This window comes from Rhinatrema bivittatum, chromosome 2, assembly GCF_901001135.1.
Source record: "Rhinatrema bivittatum chromosome 2, aRhiBiv1.1, whole genome shotgun sequence".
NCBI classification, from domain to species: domain Eukaryota; kingdom Metazoa; phylum Chordata; class Amphibia; order Gymnophiona; family Rhinatrematidae; genus Rhinatrema; species Rhinatrema bivittatum.
The window spans coordinates 555,866,134-555,885,115 of record NC_042616.1 but is presented as its reverse complement, the minus strand read 5'-3'; the positions used below and the strand labels follow the sequence as shown (position 1 = coordinate 555,885,115).

General features: G+C 44.5%; 1 protein-coding gene across 2 annotated transcripts in view; it reads left to right on the top strand.

The window, feature by feature from the left end:
• Window positions 1-308: 308 nt before the first annotated feature.
• Window positions 309-18,982, top strand: part of CCDC102B (coiled-coil domain containing 102B) — an 810,362-nt gene continuing 791,688 nt past the window's right edge. For both annotated transcript variants that reach the window (XM_029590911.1, XM_029590910.1), the window contains exon 1: window positions 309-410. The gene's annotated coding sequence lies outside the window, so the exon portion shown is untranslated. The remainder of the gene's footprint in view (window positions 411-18,982) is intronic.

Sequence of the window (18,982 nt, the reverse complement as noted above, 5' to 3'; positions counted from 1 at the left end):
ACTATTTCATAATAATTCCTATTTCAGACAGTGACTTTAGAGACTAGTACGTGATGTCTAGTTAATGATTTTCCGTTATAAAATCTTAATTCATAAATTGGGCATTACTAAATAAAGCTAGGGAACAATTAATGATGGTTTTCTTGAAAAAGAACCCCAAGATTTATTTGGATTTTGACAACTGCATGTAGAAAGGAAAGAAGCTGTAGCATAGTTTTGTTTTTTTTTTTGATAAAGTATGACAACCAATGGAAAAGCTTTTCTGTGTTAGTATGGAATGGCCTTATGCTGGAAATTATCCCGTTGGCCAAGACCCCAGAGCTACACAGATGAGAAAAGGATGTAAGAAATTCAGTTGTTTACACATGTCTAACAGAAAGAAGCGAAAAGGAGCCGAGCAAGCCCAGAGGGTAAGAATATTTAATAAACTTGTGGTTTCACTAATGTGTGTGTGTATATATATATATATATATATATGTATAATTTTATAAAAACTTTTTTGCTGTAGTAGGAATTGCCTGCAAAGAAAAATAATGAAACCATGTTGAGAAAATCTGTCGAGCTGCGAGTGTGAGAAATGTTCTGGATGTGCTATCACATTGTGCTTCTCTGGCATCAATATGTTATTACAACACCTTTCCTTTCCTTCCCTTATCTCTCACTGCTGGTAAAATATATATCCACATTGGATATTGACTTGGCTTTTCTCTTCTAAATACAAAAAGGTAAGCTTTTTAAAAGTATTATCTTCAAATTATCTGAACAGTTATTTTGCATTTAGCATTGATATTTTTTTTATTACAAATATTTGATTAACGGTACTGTCATCATAAATATTTTAAATTCTCTTCTATGCTGTAGTTCAGATCAAACTTTTTCTGCAGTGATTACTGCTTTGGGCTGTAGTAAGACAGTATAATGGAGACTGTATATTATTGAATCCTTAACGAAAACCATGCATATAGAAGTTTTGCCTGACAAATATGTGCGTGCTGGAGTGTGTTCATATTAAATTCCAGCCATTGCTAACAGGAAGTTGTGAGGTCAGAAGCGATGACTTAGATTTCAAAGCTGGCAATGATGGTTTGGGAAAATGGTCTTTTCTTATGCTGATTATCTAAGGAGAGAGAAAAAGCAAGAGTGAGAAAGCATGCACAAATTAAAATGTTTGCAAACATACGCTGGGGGCTGAGGAATGACATTTAATTACCTTTAAAATATCCAGTTCCTGATAAACCATGGCAGAGCATTGGAATGTGTCAATAGCTTAATGATAACAAAATAATCAACCCAATGATATTTCTAAGGGAGTCCAAATAAGAACTTTAAATTTTGACAATATAATAGAGACATAGATACAATCTATAAGCATATATCAATGACAGTTCACTAATGGTATCTCATTTCTCTCTCTAAATTTCTGTCTTTCTCACACTGTTTCTTTATTGCTGTCTGCTTTTTCTGTTTCATTTACTAAATATATTTACATGCTGAATTTAAAGAACTGTCATCAGCAGTGGCATTTTATTTTCCATAATGCATATCAGTGTTTTATTCTTTCAATTTGGAGCAAAAGTATTAGCAAAAATGGGGTTCATATATAGCGACTAGGTGGCTTGGCTAGTTAGCCAGATAAAACTATACAGCTAATTTAGCATGTCTATTCAGTGGCTCAGGTGCACTGCTGAATATACCCAGCTATCCTAAAGTTAGTCAGATAAGTCATTCCAGCTAACTTTTAAATAGGTCTACATGATGACCAGACATCTGTTATGGCGTTATCGTGGATGTTAGGGCCTAATGCCCATGATAATGCCATAATGCATGTCTTATTTATCGCATCATGAGATGCAAATGCACATTTTTAAATTTTAGTCAAAGGTGAGGAGTTTATGAAAATGAGGGGCATTAACACTGCATGCGATAGTGTAGTGCACATTATCACACGTTTTTAACACCGGAAATAACTACACCTTTTTTCCTAGCATTAAGCTGTGCAATATGCCCAAAACAGAATTCACAATATTTATTGTGAATTCTGTTTCGGAGAGAGAGAGAGAGAGAGCCTCTGGAACGGCACACATAGTAGTCAACTATTTATACCACTATAGGAGGGCAAACTAGTAACTTGAGGTGAAGTTTTGGGGCCAGTTTTACATGCACAGTGAGATGTATGAACAGTACAGTACACATCAATGAAGATTTTACATGATTTTGAGTGAGGAAAGGCACACAAAGATGAGATGTCTACAATGTTCCCTCACCCTAGCTTGATAGTACCTCAGGGTGAGAGAACATTGTAGAAATCTCATCTTTGTGTGCCTTTCCTCATTCAAAATCATGTCAAATCTTCACTGATGTGTACTATGATGGTCGTATGTCTCACTGTGCATGTAAAAGTGGCCCTCATACCGTAGACCACCACCAAAACCTCACCTCGAGTTACTGACCCTCATATTGTGATATAAATTGACTTATATGAGAGCATTATAAAGGGGGTTCTCTCTCTCTCTCATCACAGGTATCATTAATGCAAAGTTTATAGCATTTTGATGAATCTAGGCCTTAGATGGATAACTGAAAATGTATAAATCTTTGCCATTAAATAATAAGGCACCTTATGGTGAGGAAGAGTGACAGGCAAGATACTAGCTAAACCCATCTCAAATGATTTTATTGATAACACAGCATTATATGTTGTATATTTCCAACCCCCAAACTAGGTTACATGATTGTCAAAATTTTCATGACTGGCTTTCTATTATTAAAAAATTATCTGAATGGCTGTTTGGTAATTTGCTTTCATTCTCCCAAGTTAATTAATCCTCATTTCATATATAATATAACTTCTCCTTCCTAGGATTGCACAGATATATTCACATTAAATAGACCTGGAAGAAAGAAATCAATTTCATGGGGATAGAAAATCCATTATTTCAAAAAACCTCATTCAAAACAAGTTTATCCATCATGGTTCCAACTTATAATACCCCTTTCACTAGCATACCTGCACAACTGAAATCAAAGCACCCATTCAAAAGATACTTTCCCTGAAATCCTGGGTATCATGCAGGCTTAGATGCTAATCTAGTCTAGGCTTATCTGTGTTATTCAAGAAGGTCTGGTGGTGGTGATGGTGGTTCTAATGCCAGACTAGTGAACATAAATCAGGAGCTCCTAGGGGACGTTCTTTACCTGGTTCTCCATGTGCCCTTCCACAAAAGCCTTCTGCTTACCAGCAGGCAAGTAGGAAATCTAGATCCTGATTCAGAATGCTTTCTTTTCTCTCATTTCCTGTGTTTTGCAGTAGTGGGGAGAGCATTTGGTTTTGAAGAGCGTGGTGGTAATGCCGCATCTACTGCTCAGCTCAGGAGTTGTTCAGGGATCTTGTTTCCCCTCTTCCCTCTTTTTAATCCAGCTCCACTTGCATCGAGTAGAGTTTTATTGGATGAGGAGGAGGAGGGGGACCCACCTGCTACGACATTTATTAAAGAGGGCATTGGTGCTAGCTCTGCGGTTCCTGAGGGCCATGATGACCTTGCATCTTTTAGCCTTCTTCCTGAAACCAAGGTTGTTAAATGATTTCTTTTTTTTCCCAGTCACCCTTGCCTGCATTGTGTAACCTATAAACCTAGGGATAGAGAGCAGTGGGGCAGGGGGGTGGGGGGTGGGAGGAGGGTTTACTTCAGTTTTTTTGGGCCCTCCACTCCTAGGAGTTGTTTTGGTCTTCCTGGCCTGGGCGGTCACTTTTTGAGGTTTTCCCCCAACCTCTTTATTTTTCATATCCCTTTGTTGATGCTTGTTGTTCCAAGATTTAACCTTTAAGATGACTCTGAAGTGTGCCTCACTACTAGTCTCTGTGGACTTTGGAGCTTCTTTTAGGGACCCAAGTTCGTCCAGGTCTCTCTTAGGTTTAGGCAACCCAGCAGTACTACTCTTGGATATATTACTGCCCTCTGGAGCCTGGAAGATCCAGAGGCAGGGTGGCAGTGAAGCAGGTGCACCAGTTCTAGAGCACCATCATTTGGTATGCCCTAGCCTATGGCATACCAAATGATGGTGCTCACCAACAGCATAGTATATACCCTGTAGGGTGATTTTGGTGAAAAACCTGAAACCACCTCCTCATCCCCTACTGTCCCTCAGACAATTGGATGCTAACTTGGCATTTGTAGGACTTTAAGTGTCATAATTCTGCTTCTCTGTGCCCCAGGGGAATCATAGAGATCTCTGAGACGATCTTCCTTGGGGCACTCAGGTGTGACATTAAGATGTCATCCGGCAGGTAAGTTGGTACATTTGTTAGTACCATGCTTGTCCCTGGCTCTTCTAGGGGTTTCATCCTTTATAGCATACCTCCCATTTTTATGTCCTTTTTTATGTAAGGTTTTGACTGAAGCCATTACATCAAGAAGTATTACAGCTTCTCTATTTGCCTTTGTAGCTACTATCACTACTTTTGATCCCACCAGACATGTCACGGCGGAGGTATATTAGAAAATATGAAAATCTGGCAATATCCGGCATGCCACCATGTGCTGCCAGCCTATGCTTCCACTGCCCAGTGGGTTTTCTTCTGCTGGGCAAAAGAGTTGTCTAGCTTCGGCCAACCCCTGACTTTTGTTGATCAGGTTGTTATACTGTTTTTCCTGGGTTGCCTTCTGGCCCTCTTCTTCTTGCTCCTCCTTCCCAGGTGGAATTTTTGCTCTTTAGTCAGAGCTCCATCTGTTTCTGATGGTTCACCATTGATGAACAATGGAGCTGTCTGAGACTTTTCCCTCTTCCTGGAGTTAATACCTGAGGTGTCCATGACCCCAGGGACTGCTCTGAAGGTAAAAAAAAAACATTATCAGGAGCCATGGGGGCTCCAGGAAAATTAAAGGGGACAGGTAATGTGGGTGGGGGTCCATTATCATTTCCGGGGGGTCTTTACGATTCTCGTGGTGATCCCTTGTTCTTTTACCGCTTCACCAAGTAGTGAGTCCTGTCCCAGAAAGCAGGGAGAGGGCAGACTGTTAATCCTCTCTAACCTGGGTTTCAATTAGCACCCATATTACTGCTTCCCCAGGGGGTTCCTCTGTAACTAGGAGCGAGCCCACATGTGATATGGGTAGTGATTGTCCCTTGGCAGACTGCAGCTCAATGGCTGCATTCACCAGGAGTCTTTCCTGTCTCCTGTTATCCTTCCCTAATTCTGTGGAAGGGGGGGGGGGGGGGTTACCCTGTGTTTTCAGGGAAGGGTGTCTCTAATGCCCCTACAAGCCTTACGCTTCTCTTTGTTTGCTGACCTCCTGGGAGTTCCCCTGTAATGACAGGGGGATCATCCGAGAGGGACATGTTTCCTTTTCGGAAGGCTTTCCTGGGAGCTGTTCTTTTTTCCTGTGCAAGAACCTTTCTCACATTTTCCTCTTTCCTTCAATGCCTGAGATATCCCACTTATCATCCATGATTTAACAGGAAGAAGAAGTGGGGATTTGATTTAAGGGGGAACAAAAAGGGGGTGGGGAGTAAGCTGTTTAATAAAAGGAAAATCATACCCTTCTCCTTCAGAAAGGGGTGGGGGGTGTGAAGAAAAATGGGGCTGTCACCTGCAGCCTGACTTCACCTCAAAGTAGAAGGCTACCAAACCTGCCCTCCTCGCACCCTGGAAAAGGAAAAAAAAAAGGGCTGCTAGAAAAAATCTGCTTCCTGTAATATAAAGGAAAGCTACTGCTCCTTTCCTAAAAGCAAGGAGTGGGGCAGGGGTTCTTCCTGCTCTAAGAAAAACCTGAAGAAAAATTATTTAAAAGGGAAAAGAAACTTCTTTCAGCAGTTGCACTGTTCCTTCTCTAGTGTCAATCTACAGGGAGGCTACCCCAGAAGGTGTCCCAAAAAGAAAGAAAAAAAAAAGGAACTTATCTTGGGTTTTTTTATTATGGGGAGGGGGGGCAGCCAATGAGCAATCTTTGGAGAGAAGCAGATGCAAGGCCAGAAAAGGGGAGGGGGAAGCAAACATGTTCACTTTTTAGTTGGGGAAGGGGAGAAAAAATGGATGCAGCATTTGGAAGAAAGAGAGAGAGAGAGAAAAGAAATGGTAGTAATAGAGGATTAAAAAAAGCAGTCTTTTCCCTCACAACACCTGCTGCAAAGAGGTGAGGGCAAGGAGCCAAGGCAAACTCAATGCAAAGACATTGAAGCAGGGCACAGACAGGGAGATGTAGGCCCGAGGCTTGGGGGTGGTGCAGGCAAAGAGGAGGAACTTGGCAAGGCTGGAGAGCAGGCATACTGAGGACACCTGGTGGTGAGGAGGCCACACCACAGGCTGAGAAGGGAGAAGCTGATGTGGACAGCCTGGAACGGAGCTCCGAGGAGACCTCTGCTGGTGGGGAGACGTCGTGGTCAGGGTTCCACGAGGCTGCATAGCAGCAGAAATCATAACACACAGTACAACTATGTGGTGTACTCTGCTGTAAGAACATCCTGTGGCTATGTTTTATATCTGTGACATGCTCAGCTCTCTGTCTGTTCACTAATATGGATTTTTCTGGTTCAGAAAATTGTATTCACAGATGTGAAATGCACAGTACATTGGGCTAGATATTTTCTGTGCTTCACAATAAAACACATTTCATTTTTATTACCATGTAAGGATTTTATCAACTGGTTTTTCCATTTATTAACTCAAGCTCTCCCCTGAAGGGCTTCTTTTTATATTTCTTTGGACCATACCTCCCTTTACAGAGATCTATTTTTGTTGCTAATATTTGCTGGCAACTGTATACATGAAATCACATTCAAATACTTCTCAAAAAATGTTCTAACTACATACTCTATACTGTATACATATGTCTGCCATGTTATTCAGTATTTATTAGAGATGTGCATAGTTTTTTGTGATCATTTCAAGCTTTGTTTCGGGGCCCTCCATGGGAAATTTCGTTTTTCCCATGGTTCTGGGTTTTTTTTTCGGGGGGGCCCCGATTTTCGGGTTAGTGCGCACTAACTCCTGATAATGCACACTAACAGGTCAAAGTTAGTGCGCGCTAACCCGAAAAACAAATTTCCCTGAAATTTCGGAAAAATCCTATTCATTTTTCGGTTTGGGAAAAACAAATGCACATCTCTAGTATTTATCATTTTCTGTTATGTAAGATCCTATAATGTCTCAGTGTCAACTATAAGGTTAACCCGATGATATCCAGTTTTTCATTTCATACATTTTATTTTGGTCTCATTGTTTTATTTAATTCCTTTAAGGTAAAATTTAAAAGCCAGAAGCGTGCCGAAATTAGTGAATGCACAAATATGTTGGATCGGCATATCCTGAGCAGATTTTAAAATCTGCCCGGATATGTGCTTTTTGCTGCTGTGTGCATAAATGAAAAATTTCCAAAAAGGGGCAGGGATAGGCGTGGTCTTAGTGGGGCATGGGTGTTCCGGGATTTAACCATGACATTTTCATGTAAATACTTACATGTATTGGGCATGCTGGAGCCTCTGCCGGATAACTTTACTTCTGCTATGAAAAAATGTGTAAATTAGAGAAAAAAAAAATCTAGATCGTTTATCAGGGTTTTAAAGGTCGAGACTAATGGGGGGGAAGGAAGGCTAATAAACTAGAAGGGTTTGGAAGTCATATCCCTTAACTAGGCAAACTGGGAATAAACTGGGAGAACTGGCAATGGCAGTGCACTTGCATTTTAAAATTTCCCCACTTACATGGTACAAGCAGCATTTGCGTGCACAGGTGCATGACCACTTAAAATTGAGCACACATGTGCACGTGATCAGGCTATTTTATAACATTTGCACGCATAACTGCATATGTTACAAAATGGATGCATCCCTGGGTGCAGGCCAATAAACATGTGCATCCACACCACTTTGAAAGTTACTGTCTTTATGTTTAAGTACTGTAATTTCTTGGCTATCCCACAATAATTAAATACTGCAAAAACTGAAATAATCATCCTCACATAAGATTTGTAATATTAGGTCAGACCAAAGGTCTACCAAGCCCAGTATCCTGTTTCCAATAATGTGTAATCTAGGTCACAAATACCTGGCAGGATCCAAAAAGCTAAATTGATTCCTCCAAATCTACATTAATAAAAGTTTATGGACTTTTTCTCTAGGAGTTTGTCCAAACCTTTTTTTAAATCCAGCTACATTAACATCTTCCACCACAGCTGCTAGCTCATCTTTGATGCGTGGACTCAGCCCTTCAAGGAAGATCGCACGCAGGCAGCCCAAATCCCAATGCAGCTCAGACGCAAGAGTCCTGAACTCGATTTATTTTATTTTTAATTTTTATATACCGAGGTTCTTGTATGAAATACAAATCACTCCGGTTTACATAAAACATTGAAATGCCCAAAAGGGAGGGGCTTTACATATAACAAACATGTATTCGGTAAGGGATCTGGAACCTTGATGCAGGTGCAGTAGTGTGGAACTGGCTATAGCCTTATGAGCGGGGTCATCAAAGACGGAGCGGAAGAGGGCGAGGAAGCCTGGCATATCTTAAAGGATCGGGTCTGCTCATTCCCACAAGGGGTGATGCCCAGGCCAACGCCCGTCCTTCTAGCAGGAATAGTATGTATGTTGTCTTGGTAGCTACGTCAGGGAAGTATGCAGGTTGTAAGGAAAAGTGCATGTTGCACTGATTCAAGAAGCCCCTACAGGACAAGGGGTCACCTGAAAAACAAAGAGGTGCTGGCAGAGGCACAGGTGGCTGGAACGGAGGCATCTGTGGGGTAGAGCCCATTTTGGCAGACATCAAGGCAGTGTCCAGCCGGTTATTTAAAATATTTCTGGCATTAGCCAAATTCTCCTAAACCTTCTGCTGGTCAGAAATTCGCTGAGCCAGGCCAGGGATGGCCTGGAGGGCCAAGAGCTGGGCCGGGTCCATGGACTTGGCAATCTGTTAGGATTTGTAAGTAAGTGGGCCCTTTGGCCGAAGTGAGAGGTGGTACCACTCAGGGGAGGAGCCCCGCTGGGCCTCACCGTTGGGAGGCTGATCCTAGGCTGCGGGATGATATACAGCAGTGGTGTAGATGGAGGAAGAGAGGGTGACCCCAGCAGGCGGGCCATGGAATGACAGCGCAGAGCTGACATTAGACTCAGCTCGTATGACTAGAGTCAGGCAATAGTTGCGGCACTACCCGAGGAGTGGGGGTGCCAGGGAGAAGATACAGTCACTGAATTACACTGGCTCCGTAGAGATGGTATGCAAGAGGGTCTTTTTTTTTTACTCAACGCACAATTAAACTCTGGAATTTGTTGCCAGAGAATGTGGTTCGTGCAGTTAGTATAGCTGTGTTTAAAAAAGGATTGGATAAGTTCTTGGAGGAGAAGTCCATTACCTGCTATTAAGTTCACTTAGAGAATAGCCACTGCCATTAGCAATGGTTACATGGAATAGACTTAGTTTTTGGGTACTTGCCAGGTTCTTGTGGCCTGGATTGGCCACTGTTGGAAACAGGATGCTGGGCTTGATGGACCCTTGGTCTGACCCAGTATGGCATTTTCTTATGTAGGGTTCCTCGGTGGAAGATCATGGTAGTGGTCCACAGAGCGGGGTACACCGGCGAGGGTCCCTCTAGAGATATCATGGCATGGGTCCGCAGAGCAGGGTAGACCCGGAAGTGGCTCCTCATGGCAATGGTCCGCAGAGTGGGGTACACCAGAGAGAGTTCCCACATAGATATCACAACAGGGTTCCACAGTGTGGGCCGGATTTTAAAAGGGTTACGCACATAAGGTACGCGTGTAACCCTTTCAAAAACCCCTCTGCGCGCGCTGAGCCTATTTTGCATAGGCTCGGCGGCGCGCACAAGCCCAGGGACACGCGTAAGTCCCAGGGCTTGCCTGGGGGGGCGTGTCGGGAGTGACCGCGGCATTTTTGGGGGGTGTCCAGGGGCATGTTTCCAGCTCAGGGGCGTTTTGGGGGCGTGGCTGAGTGCCCCGACACAGCGGCCTGTGTCGGGGCCTGCCGCGCCAGCGTGCGTAAGTTACTACTGCGAAGGGGCAGTAGTAACTTTTAAGATAAAGGTAGGGAGAGGGTTTAGATAGGGCCGGGGGAGTGGGTTAAGTAGGGGAAGGGAGGGGAAGGTGCAGGGGGGTGAATGGAAAGTTCCCTCTAAGGTCGCTCCGATTTTTGAGCGGCCTCGGAGGGAACGGGCAGCGCGTGCAGGGCTCGGCGTGCGCCAACCCCGGATTTTATAAGATATACGCGGCTACGCACGTATCTTTAAAAAATCCCGTGTACTTTTGTTCGCGCGCGCGTAGATTTGTAAAATCTACCCCTGTGGTACTCACAGTGACTGAAGACAAGTAGTAGTTCCATAGAAAGCGAGGCAGGCGGGAGTCCGGGTGAAAGGCCCTCCGGGGAGCAGATAGCCAAGAGACGAGGAAGGGCCCCTGAGGAGCGGGTACCAGAAAGTCTCACACCACGGAAACAGGAACTGGAACAACGCTGAAGAAGAGTAGGTAGATGCAGAAAGTGAACTCATTGCCAAGTCATCGGCTGTCTGGGCTGGCGAGTTTAAATATCAGAGTTGAGTGACGTCATCTGATGGGGATGCCCCCGAAGTTCCCGCCATGATGTGGTTAAAGCAAGTTGGAGAGTGTGCACGCGTGCCTTGGGAACTCCGAGGGTAAAATGGCAGTCAGCAGTGCCCACGCTGCTCAGGTAGGCCCAAGAACGGAGGCCGGAAGGTCGGTGGTAGCTGACAGAGGCCACGAGTTCGCCCAATGGAGCCAAGGTAGTGAAAAGAGAGGTGAGCAGCAGCGGTCGCAGCCGTCTGTGGCCTCGGAGCGTAACATTGAACAGTAGGTCTTTCCACGGCAGTCAGAAGTTAGAGATCTTTGTATTCTTTTGGACACTAAGAGGTCCATATTCAGCCACTGTGTGAGTCGGCTAGTTAGCCCAATAATCTTATCTAGCTAATTTAGCCCATATATTCAGTAGCACAGGTCATCCACTGAATATATCCAGCTATCATAAAGTTAGCCAGATAAGTTTATGAGGCTAAATGTAGGGCAGGTATATGGGCCGACCAGAGTTAGCCAGATAAGTTATCTGGCTAACTCTGAATATTGTAGTTATTAAATATTGTTACCTTCACTTCAAACTGCTCATCTCTGTGAAGTAAGGGAGAGAGCGTTATCAATCACAGGGCCAAAACTATGGAACACCATACCAAGTGAATTAAGAATACAAAGTGAATTTAAAACCTTTAAAAATCAATTAAAAGCATGACTATTTAGTCAAGCTTTTGAAAGAGAAGAAAACTTCTAACAGAAGGAGAAAAATGTTTCTCTTTGATATGGAAGTATTGTGCTTTTATAAATTTACTGTAATGTATTTTAATTAATGGATGATTGTTATGTTTATGTTCATTCCTGCTACTATGTACTGCCGTGATTGATAATACAAAATGACAGTATATAAATAAAATAAACAAACGAACAAATAAATAAATAAGTAATTAGCCAGATAACTTCTCTGGCGAACTCAGCTCCTCCCAGTAACACCCCTGAAATACCTGACTTATCCAGCCAAAGTTTAGCAGTATAAAAAGTTATCTGCCTAGAATTTAGCCAGTTAAGTGCCCAAATATTCATCCAGCTAAATGTTTCTGAATATGGACCTCCCGATTGTCCCTTAAGCCGCAGATACGACAGGTTTTGAAATCGGTCTTCATTAAGTTAAGGCTAGTAACTGAGGTTTTTGCTTACTGCTAATGACGTGTGGATAGTAGTACAGGGAATGGTCCTGTCAGCCATTGTAAAGTTGTTTACCTGGGATTTCCCAAGAAACATTTACAGGTATTGCAGATGATTCAGAATGCTGCTGAAAAGCTGATTTTTGGGTTGGGAAAAGGGAGCACATCATCCCTGCTTTGACGAGGTTGCATTGGTTACCAGTTTCTATTAGAGCAAAGTTTACATTTCTTACGCTTATATTTAAGCTGCTCTGAGATGCTGGACAACATTACTTATGTCAGCTACTAGTCCCTTGTGTTCCAGCTTGGGACTTAAGACCTAAAGATCAAGAGGTGCAGGTCACTCCATTGGTAAAAAATGATTGATTAAACTGTAATAGGTTGAGAGCTTTCTCAGTTACTGGACGAAAGCTCTGGAATTATCTACTAGTTCAGTTAAGATTTAGAAACATACCTGATTAGGTTCCATAAGAGACTTAAAACATATTTGCTTAGAGAAGCATATCCAGGGGCTGATGGTTATGGATTTTGAAGCAATCATGTGGCAAGACAAGATTACTAACATTTTTAAGTGCTAAAAATGTATTGCTGATGTATGATGTTTTAATATGATTAGATGTTCGAGGTTACAGTTTTGTGGGCCCTGGGCCGAGGTGAGAGATGGTACCACCCACAGGGAGGAGCCCTGTGAGCCTCACCATCAGGGAGGCGCGAGCTCAGTGGACATCAGACACAGCTGTAGAATAGAGTCTTTATTGTAAAAGTAGAAAAGGCACTGCCTGTGGAGCAGGGGGTGCAGGAGGAGGTCTGAGAAGGGGGTATACCCAGAGGGAATGCCTCAGATGTGAATATCCGGTAATGGTCCGCAGAGCAGGGTACACCGAAGAAGTCTCTCCGAAGTGATGATGCAGTAGTGGCCTGCAGTGCAGGGTACACCGAGGGATTCCTCACTCAGAGATGATGTTGCAGTGGCCTGGGTATGGGTACACCGGTGTGGGACCTGTAGCAATGACATGGCAATGACCTGCAGCACAGGGTACACCGAAGCGGTTCCTCACTAGAGCTGGCATGGTATTGGCCCAAGACCCAGGGTACACCGGAGAGGTTTCTGTAGCGATGATGTGGCAATGGCCTGTAGCGCAGGGTATACTGAGGTGGCCTGTGCGCATGCGTGCCTAAGTGATCCCATGAGCAAGATGGCAGTCGGCAGTGCCCATGCTATCCAGGGAATGCTAGGGAAGTTGGCGGTAGCTGGCGGAGGCCGCCCCTTTCCCAAATGATGTCAGGGCTGCATAAAAAGAGGTGAGCATTAGGGGTCACAGCCATCTGCGACTGACGGGCGTAACAATAAGTTTTTAAATAAATACACAGCTTCCAGAAAATTTAAGTTAATTGTTATTTATTTCATTTTTTTACATTCCGCCTTTCAGCCACTTCAAAGCGGATTACTTTCCGATACTGTAGATATTATTTTCAAATATCTGAAACTTTTTCTTTTTTTCAAATACAATTTTTTAAACAATATTTAATAACAAAAAACCATTACAATTTCACCCTATTATAATGTCGATTTCACTTTGGAATCACAACAATGGCTTTGTACTGTGCCCTACTGGCAAAATATCTTTGAGAAAATGCACAATATTTCCTCTGCACATGTGTTTGTAAGCATCAAAATAATATGTCAGCTCTTAGACGTCTACAGAATACTCTATGTGATAACTGATTAAAAACAGCCTAGGAAAAATATGTCTTGACTACTTTCCCCAAATTAAGTGTACATTTTGATTGATTAATTTGTTTAATAATAAAAATTGGATTTTATAGGTCTCTAGAAATAGGTACTCTGCAAGTTCAAATGAGAAAATCTGATATCTTTTTGCTAAAGTGGTCAGTTTCTGAGATTTCTGTTTATTCTAAGAGCTGCATGTTGTCTTAGATTAGAGATTTTTGCTCTTTGCTTCTATATCTCTGAAACCTTCCTAACTCTGGATGACTAGATGGTGGTGGTGATGATGTATTGACAGGAATGACATTTTTACAGCTGTTGAAAACATTTTGGGTCCACACATGGTGGTTGTTGGCATTAAAGACCCCCTCAAGGAACATCTTTCTTTTCATTCTAATCAAAATGTTATAAATAGCAGTTTCCGTTTATTTGCTTTAGGCCAAGGCCAAAGGCACAAACATAACTTTTATGAAATTATTAGTTGCATAACTATGTGCAATATAAACAATAAACACTAGATTTCTATTTTTCATTTTACCCCACAAGTAAACTTTTTTGATGAAAGTTGAATTGTAGCATTTTTTTTACAGCACAGTGCCTTGTATTTAAGTAGAATTTCTTAATTTGTCCAGGTTATGCACTGTAGCCTAGTATGTGCAGTTATTTTGGAAACAGAAAAAATTCTTTACCAATGAGGTGATTTAATAAGTGTGAGGAGTGGGCACAACTGTTTTCCATTCATCCAGGAGTGATTAGATCAGTTTCATATTTTAATCAGCTTTACAAGTTAATTAGCAATTTTCAGCACATGTGGATTTTTATAAAATGTGTTCTTTCAATTAGTTTGTTGTAATTTCATTGTAAAAAAAAAAAAAAAAGCTAGAAAACCCACCATCAGCATTACTGCTTCAACAATATAGAAAGTAAATTTGCAATATGTTGTAGTAGAATATATGTACCATCCAGAGAAAACAGATACATTGTCTAGAGAACCCCAGATAGCAGGAACACAAAAGCACAGCCTCTGGGAAAGAAAACGGGAACTTATAAATAAAGTTCTGCAATAAAAAAAGGGAAAAAAAAGTGAGCTGGGGCAGGAACTCTGCGTGAGGGAGAGACTGAAATCAGTCAAAACAAATCATAGCCTCCTGGGCCTAGAATAAGAGAGATAAGCCAAACAAAAAAGAGGAGAAACAGAAACGTGAAATTGCTGAAGGACAGTTGAATAGCAGAAACATGATTAAGAGGAAGAAGCTAAGTGATGTAAGTTGTTCTATATTGAACTGTGTTTGTTGGATGCAAAAGGACACTTGGGGTAGTCAATGAAGGCTATCTTGAGGTCAATCTTTCTTTGTGGCCATGGGATGCACTTGTCACACAGAAGTGCTTGGATTCATGTCCTCAGCTATGCTACTATGTGTTGCGGTCCCGACCGCCCCTCTCCTGATAGGGCTCAGGCCCGCCTACCTCCGCTCCAGTGCTCGCCGGATTCCGCCCGGTCCGGGCCCCAGTGGGTCCTCTCTTCACGCTCTTCCCACGTGGCGGTCGCCATTACGGGCCTGCTCCTCTCCGGCCTCGCGCGCGCCCTTCTTGTGCGCCCAGCTCCCGGAAGCCCGGCCCCACCCTCGCGGCTGACGTCACGCCTGGCTCCCGATATTACCGGCATTCAGACGTTCCCTAAACGCCTTGCAACTAGGTTCCCAACTTCTTAGTTGCTTCCAGTTGCGTTCCTGTTGTCCTCCTGCTGTCTGCCTTTGACTCTGGTTTGCTTCTGACTCCGCTACAGCCCGCTGCCTGCCTTTGACTCCGGTTTGCTTCTGACTCTGCTACAGCTCGCTGCCTGCCTCTGACTCAGTTTGCTTCTGACTCCACTACAGCTCGCTGCCTGCCTTTTGACCCTGGTTTGCTTTCTTGACGTCGCCGCAGCCTCCGGTCTGCCCTGCTCCACCTGGCCCCTCCTGCTCTGCTTCAGCTGGCTGCCTAGCACCCGGGTTGCCACGAACTCTTATCTCACTCTGCCCTGCCCTGGGTTCCAGCGTCCCTTCTGGACCAGTCCTTCGACCCCGCACTTTCTCTGCTGCTGATAGGCCATCCGGCCTTCTCTCCGCCTCAGCTTTTCTGGGACTTTCATTAACAGCGCCTAAGTCCCAAGGGCCTGGGTCCTATGGACTCCTCCCGGGGGGTCCCCGGTGTCTGGGTGAAGCCTTGCCAGGTAGTGTCTCTGCCTCCCGGCCTACCCTATCACCTTCTGCAGGCTGACCCAAGGGTCCACCATCCTCTCCAGCAAGCATCAAGCCGCAACACTAATGTCTGGAGCAGAAAACATCAACAAGAGGGGATCACCTCATGCACAAATGGAGGGTGGAGAATTATGGAACTTTTTCTCTAGTGACAGCAGCTGTAGGATTTTGAGGTCTTTTGCAGGAAATTGTAGCCATCTGGTGGCTATCCTGAGGATTTTGATGGCTCTGAAATTGGAGAGGCATGGTGACAGTATTTAGGGCAATGACATGATTTCTGAAATCCCTCTCTTAAAAAAAAGATGAAGGTTTTTTCCTTTTTTTCTTACACTGTTGTTAAAAAGACTGCACGTGGAGGTTATGTCTTTTTTTTTTTCTTTAAGGCCTTGACCGATTCCAAGCAATTCCTAAAATGAATGGATGAGCAGCAGCAGCACCAGCAACAATAAGCCCTGCAGCAATTTGTGTTTCAAATAACACAGCTGCAACAACAGATCCAATAGCATTGAGGTTCCCTGAGGAAGGTGATACTCCTTCCAGAAAACTTTCATCATAAGAACATGAAAAATGCCGTACTGGGGTCAGACCAATGGTCCATCAAGTCCAGCATCCTATCTCCGACAGTGGCCAGTCTGGTTGACAAGTACCCATCAAATCCCTAATAATCTATTTCTGCATCTCACTCCCCAAGGAGTAGTGCTGGCTTTCCCAAGTCTAACTTGGCTAATAACTGGTTATGGATTTTTCCTTCAGGAACTTGTGCAATCCTCTTTTGAACCCACTATGTTAGAGTGCCTTGACCACATCCTCTGGCAACAGATTCCATAACTTGATTGTGCACTGAGTGAAAAAAATACTTTCCTACAATTTGTTTAAATTGCTGGTTGCTAGTTTCATGGTCTGTCCCATAGTGCTATTGTTGTTTAAAAAGGAAATAACTTTTCCATATTTACCTATTCCACCCCAGTCATGATTTTACAAATTTCAATCATGTACCCTCTCAGTTGTCTCTTTTTTTAAGCTAAAGAGTCCTTATGTGTTTAAGAATTTCTCCATAGAGTAGCTTTTCCATCTCCTTTATCATTTTGACAACCTTTCTCTGTACCTTTTCCATGTCCACTATGTCTTTTTTTGAGTTGCCATTCCTATGAACTGGGCTTCATACTCCAGGGGTGGGTAATTTCAGTCCTCAAGGGCCGCAAACCAGTCAGGTTTTCAGGCTATCCCTAATGAATATGCATGAGAGAGATGTGTAGCAAATATTTTTCATGCATATTCAGCTTTTCTGATACATTAGAATTCTGGGATATATCCTATGGAACTTCTACTCATTCTGGCCTTATCCTAGGTCTATATCAAGATCTATAGCCTGCTTCAGTGTTGCTGCTCTGCATCTAGCCCTGCAGTCCTGCACTGTATCCAACTCAGCAGTCCTGTTCAAATGTTCCTTTGCCACATCTCTCTTCCAAGTTCCTCATCCTCAAAGTTCTTCAGTGTTAAATTTGCATGCTGAGAAACCTTCCAAGCTAGGTTTGATTTTTACTGCCTTGGCTCTACTGAACAAAAAGGAAGACGGTCAAGCATAGCCAAGGCAAAAAAAACCCCAACATGTTGTGGAGTGCTAGGAGAGCAGGTCCCACTTACAAAGAGATGTGTGTTCTGGGGCCACGGCTTGACCCCCAGAGGAACTCCGAAGAGGTGCCCGGGTAGGCGAGGCATGCCCGAGTATGGGTTGAACAGGAGCGAGGCTGGACTGAAGACTGGAGATACTGACCCTCCTCCGGACCTGCACGCTTCAGAAGACCAACAACACAATGATGGTCTTTATGAACAGTCCTCCAACCGTTCCAAGCCCTTTCAGACCTGCCGCAGGGTACGGCAAGAAGTGGTAGGCCGGATGGAGGCCAGGGTAGCGAGGACCGGAACATGGAGATTCAGATGAGACTCATGGATGAGGTACTTGGATGCACAGACATAGACTCAGGCACAGTTGTAGACTCAGGAACGAGGTACTTGGATGCACAAACGAGACTTCGGGGTATATGGACAGTGGCGCGATCCCTCAGGGAACCCTACTCAGCCAGTACTACTGGTCTGGTCATGGACTACCCTGTTCTACATCCGCGGGAGTGGGACCAGCGCAGGAAGGAACGAGGTACTTGGCTTTCAGAAAACTCAGGAGTGAGGTACAAGGCTTTCAGAAGACTCAGGAACAAGGTACAAGGCTTGCATCATGAAGCACCCTACTCAGCCCGCCCTTGGGGCTGGTCGCGGACCACGACATGGCTTGTCGCGAGGTCCCAAGCTTGCAGAAGACTCAGGAACAATGTACTTCACTTTCAGAAGACTCAGGAATAAGGTACAAGACTTGCCTCATAAGCGCCCTATCTGTCCCGCCCATGGGGCTGGTCGCGGGCACGACATGGCTTGCCGTGTGGTACCAAGTGTACAGAAGACTCAGGAACGAGGAACCAGGGGTTCAGGAGAGCAAGACAGTATCACGGACTTCAGGATCAGGAGAAGTAACATCAGAGCTGGGTCACGGACATCAGGAACAAACATCTGGACTGGAACACAGATACTGGATCAGGAGACAGACCTTAGGGCTGGAACACAGACATCTGGAACAGCAGGAGAACATCAGGACTGGAACATAGACAAAAAGACAAGACGAGGAGCTCCAACGAAGAACAGGAAACACAGGACCTTGAAGAAGTGCTGGAACAAGGACGACTCCTGGAGCGAAGGACAGCAGGATCCCAGGAGTGACCAACTCCTTGCGAAGGCAAAGCTGGAATGGATGCTGAGCCCTTTTGTAGGGCTGAAGAGGACAACGCCCATGGCGGGGTCAGCAGAGGGCCACACCTGGCTGGCCCTTGAAGAGGAGGAGAGAGGCGCGTGCCCACGCCTAAGGAAGCTGGATGAAGAGAGGCAGGAATGTTGGTGGCATTCCCAGCCATGTGGAAGGCCAAAGGAGAAGCAGGCGGGCAGCAGGAGCAGCCCTGGAGGAAGGTAGGCTGCTGGAGCGGCTCCATGCCGCAAAGACAGAAGCAGGAAGGCTGCAGGAAGCAAAGGATGGCCACAGGCACTGGCAGGGACGGCTTCCCTGCCGGCTGAAGACCCCGGGAGCGGCTGAGCTCGTTGGGGAGAGGCAGGAGCAGGAACGAAGGTCCCAGCCGCAAGGGAGAGCTTGCGGTGGGTCGGTCCCGCTGTGCAGGTCAAGAAAGAACATGGCCTCTATGCCGCGGAGGAGGGCGACAGCGGCGGCCCACCGCGCCGAACAGCTGGGGATCCGTGGGGGCGAG